The following is a 7,679-nucleotide window of genomic DNA, read 5'->3' on the forward strand; positions in this document are numbered from 1 at the left end:
TAACAAAATATGTTAGGGAGTATCAATTCTTTTGCACTGTGTATTTGCTGGAAATAAGCTTGCAACATTAACTAGATACCCATTTTGGAGTTGAAAGTCCATCCATATTTAGCATTTGGTTATGCTCATAAGGCATCAGTACAGAATGTCACCTATCTCTTTATGCAGATTACATCCTTGTTTTTGTTTTTTTGACTTGTTGACCCTGTTTTGTACACTCAGCTTTGCTCTTTGCGGCCGTGTTTCTTATTTTATTTGTGAACTTTTTCTTCTCAGTTGTCCTCTGTCTCCAGGCGTGGGCGTAAAAGGGACCGCATTCCCAGAGGAGACAGTTAAGTCCCTCAGAAGGGGAAGCAATCAGACCCAAACCTCCAAATGATGAGTGTCATCCTCTTCCCTCCTCATCCGACCAGAGGCTGTGAGTGGCGGTTGAGTTGTCCCGTCCTCACCACCACACTCTGGGCTGGGGTTCTCTTTGCTTAACCCACATGTCTGAACTTGAATTACTGCAATAATGAGATGCTAGGAGGACAACAATGGCATCTGCCCCTGCTCTCAGTCACATAGGGAGTATGTATGTAAAACTCACAACCAAACAACCTGCAGAATCAAAGTTTGGACAGCAGTGCAGTTTACCAACAAATTAGACACTGGTCAGTATAAATCTGGTTTATATTACAGAATGTTTTCCAACATGTGGTGGAGAGACTGATAGCATATCAATGGAAAAAACTATGTAAACAGTGAATTTGTAGTTTGTGTCATTTTGTACATGGTAAGTAATTGTCCACATTTCCATGGTGAATTTTTGAAACAGTTGTTTTGATTTTAGTGAAACATGACTGAGAATTTAATTTTTTTTTTTAAACTAATCTGAATATGCATGTCTTTATTTTCATCTCCATATTGAAAATTTAAGCACGGATATTCCTGCCACCTAAAGCGTTAAAGACCAGATTTCACTGCTGGGGCACCACCGCACAAAATATTGGGTACACTTGCTTAATGCCTGAATTTCATCCCTAAACATTGTAATTTCTAGAGAGGACTTTGCTTAGAACTATACCATATCACAAAAAAGCCGCTGTCCCACACTTTGCTGAATCTCTGCTGTTTGATCCGAGGCCTGTGTTCATTCAGCCTTTTCTGAGCAAGCTTTCATTCCCTCCCACCTGGCATTAGAAGAAAGGCTGCCACTAAACACAAGGCAGAGTGGGCACCTTGCCACAGTCACACTACCACAGTCTCTTGTCGACCGTTCTGTGTATTTCCTTCAGAAGCCACCCCACCGGCCCCTGCTCGGCTCTTTTCTGCCTTGCAAAACGACTACAAAGCTTTGGGCTAAACGGCCAGAGAGGAAACGATGAGAGAAGCGACGAAAAGAATGGCGTTTAACACGGCCGTTCTGAAAGTGATGCGGAGTAAATAAGGGTGCTGCCAAAACCTGCATCAATGAAAACTGGGTGAGGCTGTGGGTGTTGTGGCTAATTGCCAGGCTGGGAGTTTCAGGCCTGCCAAGTAGTGCACAAATTGTCACATGCACCAGTGGCCAAACCCAAACCACTATGACCAAGAGTGGAAGTGACATCATTCTCTATGGCTTGGCGGACAAGGATGATGGCATTATAATAGGGATGGCGTCGCTCTGCAGGGACAAGCCAAGACTTGGTTAACCACTAAGAAAAGGCACAAGGGCAAAGTGAACGATAAGAAAAATAAATGAAGGTTTTTTACTGTTTCGCACCTGTTTTGGTCATGCTTTGCTCTCTGAACTTCTCGAGCGAGCCCTCCCGAATGTCTGTTTATAAACAAGTCTCAATATTATTGTGATGTCTGAGCTGAATTCGATAGATTCCTCTGCTGTCAGTCGTGCTTCCGCTGCAATCTGATCCCAAATTGCATTCAACAGTAAATGGAGACAAGCGCGGCTCATTGTGCCTGAACCCCCCCCCCCACCCTCTCTAACTTCATCACGGGAGCTCACCGAAGCTCTCGAAGGGGCCATGGGAGTCTGGAAACGAATTTGTCCATTACTCAGAGCGAGACACTAACCTGGAGTTAGAGTGTCTTCTCCATCAGAGTCCGGGGTCTGCCTAGAAGTGTTCCCTTTGAGGCTTTAATGGACTCTGCTAAACTCATTCTCTCTCCATATTACCTTTACAATTGCCTCCTATCTGGTTTCTATCTGCTCTGTTTACACACATGGTCTCCTTTTTCCCCCTTCCATCCTTTTATTTTGTCTAATATTAATCCTTCACTTCATCTCTGTGTTTCTGTTTGTTCTTACTGGAACACACAGATATGGGATTTTTCCTGTCAATGTACTGGATTTGAAAAACGTAACCTTCGGTTCTGAATTTGCTCTGAATATTTTCCACAGCTCCTCCCACTGAGGTCAGATTGTTGCCTACATGAAGGGAAACACCTCATTATTTCTCACACAGAGCCCTGCAGATTGCTGTAGATTGTCCGTCTGAGGCCGCTCATTGACTGTGGAATATTTGTCGCAGTTTTCCTCTCCCCCCACATGTGCATCTGGTTTTAATGACTGCCACGCACCCACAGTCCAGTTAAAAGTGAATGGACCCAAATAATGCCAAGACCACATTGGAAATTTTGAAAAGCTTTTTTTTTCTAACAGAAGCAATTGTTTCTGTCAGTAATAGCATCTGGTCATCATGGCTTAGATGTGCCATTTTCTCTTCCCTGCTCTGATTCTAGTTTTCATTCATCACTTTATTTTTTTGTGCCGCACCAACGTCTGACGAGGCAAACCAGCTCTCAATATTTCCTGCTACAGCTCTACTTACTTTCTGCTCCAACAACACGACTTCTTCAAATATTGCAGCAAAGTTTTATAAAGCGGTTATCAGCACCACTTCCAATCTCTACCATATGGAGGCCTAAAGGTGACAAAAAAATATAATCTGTTTTAAGTTAGAATAACAATCACAGGCTTTGTGGCAGATTTTAAACATTGTTTAAAATTTATATTTTAGATGGATTTATACAGTTTTGATTCTGTGGACAATTTTAAAAAGCAGCTGAATACATTTTTAGTCCGAGAAGTGTAGACTTGAGCTTTTGTAACAGGTACTTCTGACTTTGTGTTTTGTTTTCTGTGTTGGACATTTCTGTGCGTTTTGTTATTTTTGCCCTTTTTGTGGAGAAGTTTATGATATCTGTCTTTGAAAATGTGCTATATATAAATCAAAATCAAATTTTATTTGTATAGCACATTTCAGCAGCAAGGCATTTCAAAGTGCTTTACATATCAAACACAGAAACACAATGCAACATAGAATCAAAAATCAAAACACGACATTAAGTCAGGTTCCATCAATAAATTTGTAATTGATTACGTTTCAAATACAATCCTAAACAGGTGGGTGTTTAGTCAAGTTTGCATCCATAAAAGATTTACCTGTTACACTCCTACTGTGTTATATGGAACAAAATACCTATTGCTATTTTTATTCCCACTCACACTCACAATCACACAGTTAAAATGATGTAGACAGCATTTTAATGTGCTTCTGGCACAAGGCTCCGTACACCTCTTTCACGGAATTTTGAGCAGGGACTCCGCCGTCCCTCATGGATTTTTGTGTAATTCTATGGTACCTGTTAGTGTCTAGAATATATAGGAAGTTTTACTTTTTTAACTTTACCTCACTTGACGTACTGTAATTAGCTTCCATAGATAGATATGTGTTTGCCACTTGGCACTCAATAATCAACTGGATTTGACAGTATTTGGATTGAAAGTAATCAAAAAGTTACTTTTGATAGAAAAGCAATTATTTACCTGTTAAAATAAGAACGATATACAAAAATGAGAAATCTATTAGAAGATAAGTTTTAAGGTAAAAACTAATCCAAATAGTTTAAAGTTGTCAGGATCTGTGTTTTCTGTGTTCATTTAGAGTTTTTTGTGTCCTTGCGTCTCTTCGTTGTCCTGTCCTCCCCTTGATTGTTCCCAGGTGTGTCTCGTCTCTGTGATTACCCTCCCGTGTATTTAACTCCACCTGTGTTCTTTGTTCCTCGTCGGGTCCTCGTCTACGTCTAGTCTATTCGTTGTCAGTGTTTCCTTGTGCCTGCTGCTTGTTCCTGGACTTATTCACCATTAAAATCATCATTTTCATCCCACCTGGGTCTACAGCGTCTGCCTCACCAACCCCCACCCGCACCCCATGACAGAAGGACCCGACCAGGACGAACGGTGAGGCACGCTAATTTTTTAGTTTTACATCATGGACCCAGAAGATATAAAGGAGCTGACGGAAACGATCAGCGAGTATAAGGAGGCGATGGCCAAGCCGTACGCTGCCATCCGACGGCTCGGTTTCGCCATCCGCTTGGGGCTCCTGTTGGACTACTGGGTTCCTCGCTTTCCGCACCCGGGGTTGGTGGAGTTGCAGAGGGAGGCAGAGTGGGAGCGTATGGCGGCTCTAGCCGTCATGGCTGGCGAACCTCTGCCTCCCAAGCCGCACAGTCTCTCCGCCAGCCCGGATCCAGCTCCAGCTCCGGGACCAGCACCCCCAACCGGTGCGGCCGGCGCACCCGGGGCCGTTTCAGCCGGCGTTCCAGCCGGCGCACCCGAGGCCGTTTCAGCCGGCGTTCCAGCCGGCGCACCCGAGGCCTCAGCCGGCGTTCCAGCCGGCGCACCGCAGGCCGAATCAGCCGGCGTTCCAGCCGGCGCACCGCAGGCCGAATCAGCCGGTGTTCCAGCCGGCGCACCCCAGGCCGAATCAGCCGGTGTTCCAGCCGGCGCACCCCAGGCCGCCCGGAGACAGCGACGTGAGCCGCCGGTGGACCCGGCCCCTCGTCGCCTTCCGGAGCTGTCACCTCCGCTGCCGGTTCCCAGGCTCCGCTGCGGCTCGCCCCCGCAGCCGGTTCCCAGGCTTCGCTGCGGCTCGCCCCCGCAGCCGGTTCCCAGGCTTCGCTGCGGCTCGCCCCCGCAGCCGGCCCCGAGGCTCCGCTCCGGCTCACCTCCAGCCGGCGCACCCGAGGCCGAATCAGCCGGCGTTCCAGCCGGCGCACCTTCCGAGACTCCCAGTGTTCCTTCCGAGACTCCCAGTGTTCCTTCCGAGACTCCCAGTGTTCCTTCCGAGACCCAGACTCCCAGCGTTCCTTCCGAGACTCCCTGCGTTCCGACTCTGACTCCCTGCGTTCCGACTCTGACTCCCTGCGTTCCGACTCTGACTCCCTGCGTTCCTCCAGAGATCCTGACTTCCAGCGTTCCTCCAGAGATCCTGACTTCCAGCGTTCCTCCAGAGACCCTGACCTCCAGCGTTCCTCCTGAGACCCTGACCTCCAGCGTTCCTCCTGAGACCCTGACCTCCAGCGTTCCACCCGAGACCGAGACTCCCTGCGTTCCACCCGAGACTCCCTGCGTTCCACCCGAGACTCCCTGCGTTCCACCCGAGACTCCCTGCGTTCCACCCGAGACTCCCTGCGTTCCACCCGAGACCGAGACTCCCTGCGTTCCACCCGAGACCGAGACTCCCTGCGTTCCACCCGAGACCGAGACTCCCTGCGTTCCACCCGAGACCGAGACTCCCAGTGTTCCACCCGAGACCCCCAGCGTTCCGACCGAGACCCCCTGTGCTCCACCAGAGACCCTGCCTCGGGGGGCTCGTCGTCGCCGTCTGTGGGCGGTCCCCGGGACCCATCGCCACCTCCAGCGCCGCGGACGGCCGCCGGACCGCCTCCGTGGTTCCCGCCTCCAGCGCCGCGGACGGCCGCCGGACCGCCTCCGTGGTTCCCGCCTCCATGGTTCCCGCCTCCAGCGCCACGGACGGCCGCCGGACCGCCTCCGTGGTTCCCGCCTCCAGCGTCGCGGTCGGCCGCCGGACCGCCTCTGTGGTTCCCGCCTCCAGCGCCGCGGTCGACCGCCGGACCGCCTCCGTGGTTCCCGCCTCCAGCGCCGCGGACGGCCGCCGGACCGCCTCTGTGGTTCCCGCCTCCAGCGCCGCGGACGGCCGCCGGACCGCCTCCGTGGTTCCCGCCTCCAGCGCCGCGGACGGCCGCCGGACCGCCTCCGTGGTTCCCGCCGCCGCGGTCGACCGCCGGACCGCCTCCGTGGTTCCCGCCTCCAGCGCCGCGGACGGCCGCCGGACCGCCTCTGTGGTTCCCGCCTCCTTTGCCTCCGCCCACCCTGTGGGTAGTTTTTTGTTGTTTTTGGACTCTTGGCCCTCCCTGTGTTTCCGCCCACGATGGTGGGTTGTTTTTTGTTTTTCTGGACTCTGGCCCCCCGTCCAGCGCCCCTCCGCCCACCCTTGTTGTGTTTTTGTTTTTTCTGGACTCTGGCCCCCCATCCGGCGCCCCTCCGCCCACCCTTGTTGTGGTTTTTTTTTTTTTTGGGCGTCTGGTAGCCGCCCTTGAGGGGGGGGTACTGTCAGGATCTGTGTTTTCTGTGTTCATTTAGAGTTTTTTGTGTCCTTGCGTCTCTTCGTTGTCCTGTCCTCCCCTTGATTGTTCCCAGGTGTGTCTCGTCTCTGTGATTACCCTCCCGTGTATTTAACTCCACCTGTGTTCTTTGTTCCTCGTCGGGTCCTCGTCTACGTCTAGTCTATTCGTTGTCAGTGTTTCCTTGTGCCTGCTGCTTGTTCCTGGACTTATTCACCATTAAAATCATCATTTTCATCCCACCTGGGTCTACAGCGTCTGCCTCACCAACCCCCACCCGCACCCCATGACAAAAGTGTTTCGAAAAATGTCTTGAACTAAACATTACTCCGTCTGGTTTGAGTTCAAAATGAAGATGTTTGGCTGTCCTTCAGGAAATACATTTTAAAATACCTGCATCAGATTTCTTGCACTTCAGTTTGTAATAGTTTTGCTTGTTTGTATATGTATGCTAAAGTTCTCAAATGTTTACTAGTTAGTGAGCTTATTCTGCAATATTTTGGGGTTTATTCTTCTCAAAAAAATAACATTTTCTTTCTGTGCAAATTGGTTTTCAACTATTCCCAGGAGAACTAACTCTCTACCTTCCAGATGACTCAATTAGTTTTCTGTCTCTCAAATTAGAGTGCACATGGACAGAGAAGGGCCTTTTAAATCCCTAAATAGCTCAAAGAATAAACTGTAGTGTCCACAAAGAAAGACCTCGTTTATCATTCAGCGGTTCACAGGACTGTCGTTGTGGACACTTATTTTAGATATTTGGCACTTATTTGTTCATCATTAGATCTGAAATTAGATCATCTGTGCCTTGAACCTGAGTTGAAAGGAGTAAATAGATTGTTAGTTCTCAGAGACCCAAAGAGGGTGGGAATGGGATTCTCTTTTTTGTGTGCGAGGATGTGAGTGTGTGTGTTTGGGCAGCATCACGCATTTTGACACGTGTGTGTGAGTCCGTGTGAAGGTTGTTTTTTTTTAAATCTGGCAACTGATTGTGCGTGTCATGCCGAGGACAAACAGGGAAGGCTGTTCGCCTACACAGCTGCATGTCCACAGGCTGTTGAGTGGCCACCTCTTATCACAGCCGTATACAACAGCGTATTGTTTGGCCAGATGAGAGCTTAACTCTCTCATTAAGGTCACTGGGGAAGAGGATGGGAACTCAGAAGAGGAAACCCATGACACTTTTAGGACCCCGCTCAAGGGAAGACACTTGTGTTGAACTCGTGTGTGGGTACGGCGGTGAATGGAGGCTTCACAGCGGAAATACG

This window comes from Xiphophorus maculatus, chromosome 19 (genome assembly GCF_002775205.1).
Source record: "Xiphophorus maculatus strain JP 163 A chromosome 19, X_maculatus-5.0-male, whole genome shotgun sequence".
In the NCBI taxonomy this organism is placed as follows: Eukaryota; Metazoa; Chordata; class Actinopteri; order Cyprinodontiformes; family Poeciliidae; genus Xiphophorus; species Xiphophorus maculatus.